At 34.4% G+C, this 2569-nt stretch overlaps 1 pseudogene; it reads left to right on the top strand.

The window, feature by feature from the left end:
* Positions 1-239: 239 nt before the first annotated feature.
* LOC130025848 (uncharacterized) lies at positions 240-336 on the top strand (annotated as a pseudogene).
* The last annotated feature ends 2233 nt before the right edge of the window (positions 337-2569 follow it).

Genomic DNA, 2569 nt, shown 5'->3' with positions numbered 1-2569 from the left:
AACTCATATACCATCTTCCAAAAGAATTATTTTGTAAAACTGATGCCTAGGGTATGGTAAACGATAATATAGTAAAAACCATATTTTTATTTCTGGGACATTAAAGTTCTAAATCTATTTATTCATGCTGCTTTGAAATACATTCCTTGATTAGGAATCATTGTCTGCCATAGGAGTGAGGAAGGACAACACTCAAAGTAATAAGAAGCGAAAAATATGGAAAAATTAACTCCTACTAGGTTTGATAACACATATACTAAAATTGAAATGATACAATGATGAGCATGGTCCTTGCACAGAGATAACATGCAAACTTGTAAAGCATTCCATATTTTTGTTGCAAGAAGAATGAACAGGTCTACTTTAAGCTAAGACAATCCCCATAAGTACAAAAATTCTACATAAAGAGAGCACAAATCCCCAAAACAACAATCTCTCTCAATGTCAATGGACTAAATGTGCCAATTCAGAGGCACAGAATAGGAAGATGAATTAGAAAACTGAACCCAACATTCTGCTTCCTGCAAGAAACATGTCTGAACAATCAAAGCACCCATGGGCTAAAGGTAAAAGGCTGGGAAACAAGTTTTCAAGAAAATATCACCTCCACAAAGCTGGAGTGGCCATACTAGTATCAGACCACATGGACTTCAGGCTAAAGGTTATCAGAGACAGGGAAGGTCATTTCTTAATGATCATGGGATATGTACATCAGAAAGAACTCACCTTCCTCAATGTATATGATCCTAATGACAGACCAGCAAAATACTTTAAAACAACTTCTAATAAACGTATAGAAAAACATTGATAGCAACACAATATTAGTAGTAGATTTCAACACTTCTTTGTCACTTCTCGATAGATCAAACAGACTGAAGCTCAGCAAGGAAATATTTTCTTTAAGGGAAGTAATGAAAAACCGTTGGCTTAGGGAAGAAATCAAAGAGGAAGTAAAAAGTTTCCATAAACAAATGAGAATGAGGACACGAGCTACCATAACTTGTGGGACACAGCAAAAGCAGTGTTAAGAGGAAAGATTATAGCTCTGCCAGAATTCATCAGGAAGAAGAAAGGGCCTACCTGAATAAATTAGAGCTCCAGATTTTGGAAAATAACCAACAAAAGTAGTCCAAACTAGGCTGGAGGAAGGAAATAATAAAACTTGTACCAGACATCAATGAGCTAGAATCCCAAAATACAATCCAGAAGACCAATAAGAACAAAAACTGGTTCTTTGAGAAAATAAATAAGATCAATAAACCATGAGAAGCTTCTCAAAGAAACAAAGAGAAAGAATTGTAATAAATCGAATCAGAAATGCAAAGGGGGGTATCCTAATAGAAAGTACAGAAATCCATAGGATCATCAGAGATTATTTTGAGAATCTTTGCAGCAGGAAATGAGAGAATCTTGAAAATATTGATAAATTATTGGATTCCAATTACCTCCCAAGGCTGAACCAAGAAGATTTGGAATACTTGAACCTATCACTAACAAGGAAATTGAAATGATGGTCAAAATTATACCCCCAAACAGAATCCAGGGCCCAGATGGATTCAATAGTGAACTATTTCAAACCTTTAAAGAGGAACTGCTTCCAACATTTTTAAGATTTTCCAGGAAATTGAAGAAACATAAATACTCCCAAATACTTTCTATGAGGCAAAGATCACCCTAATACTCAAATCGACAGAGACACCACAAAAAAAGAAAATTGCAGACCTTTTTCCTTTGTGAATACAGATACAAAAATTTTCAAGAAAATACCAGCAAAGAGAATCTAGAAACTCAACAAAAGATCACACAGTATGACCAAGTAGGTTTAGCTTGGGGATGCAAGGATGGCTTAACATTCTCCAGTCAATCAAAAGAATACACCATCTCAATAAAATAAAGATAAAAGTCATATGATCATATCAATAGACGTAGATAAAGCATTTGATTAGATCCAGCACCCATTCATGATGAAAAACTCTCAACAAAATGGGAGTTGAAAGTACTTTCCTCAATCTAGTTAAAGCAAATTACCACAAACCCACAGCAAGTATTATTCTTAACGGGGAACAACCAAGGCTTGGAGCAGAAATCAATGAAATAGAATTCCAGAATACAATCAGGCACAAAACAAGTTACCCACTCTCAACACTCCTAGTCTTCATAGTACTTGAAGTACTTGCCATATGATTTTGGTAAAAAAAAAAAAGATATCAAGGGCATCCATATAAAAAAGGAAGAACTCAAGCTTTTACTATTTGGAGATAACATGATACTATACTTAGAAAATCCCAAAGAATCTCCAAAAAAGCTCCTGGGAACAATAGATTTGTTTAGTAAAGTAGCATATTACAAAATCAATATCTGGTACTACATGGCTTTCCCATATATTAATAATGAAAGAGAAAAAAGAGATAGAGAAAAACAATCCCATTCACAATAATACCTCAGAAAATAGAGTATAATAGAATCAACTAAAAAGGTTAAGGAACTATACCAAAAAAAAAACCTACAAAACACTACTTCACAAATAAGAGAGTATATGAGGAAATGGAATCACATCCCATGCTCATGG

This window comes from Sorex fumeus, unplaced genomic scaffold, assembly GCF_029834395.1.
Source record: "Sorex fumeus unplaced genomic scaffold, SorFum_2.1 ptg000032l, whole genome shotgun sequence".
Lineage (NCBI taxonomy): Eukaryota > Metazoa > Chordata > Mammalia > Eulipotyphla > Soricidae > Sorex > Sorex fumeus.
Note: the sequence above shows the minus strand (reverse complement) of the source record. Positions and strands in the feature narration are given on the sequence as shown.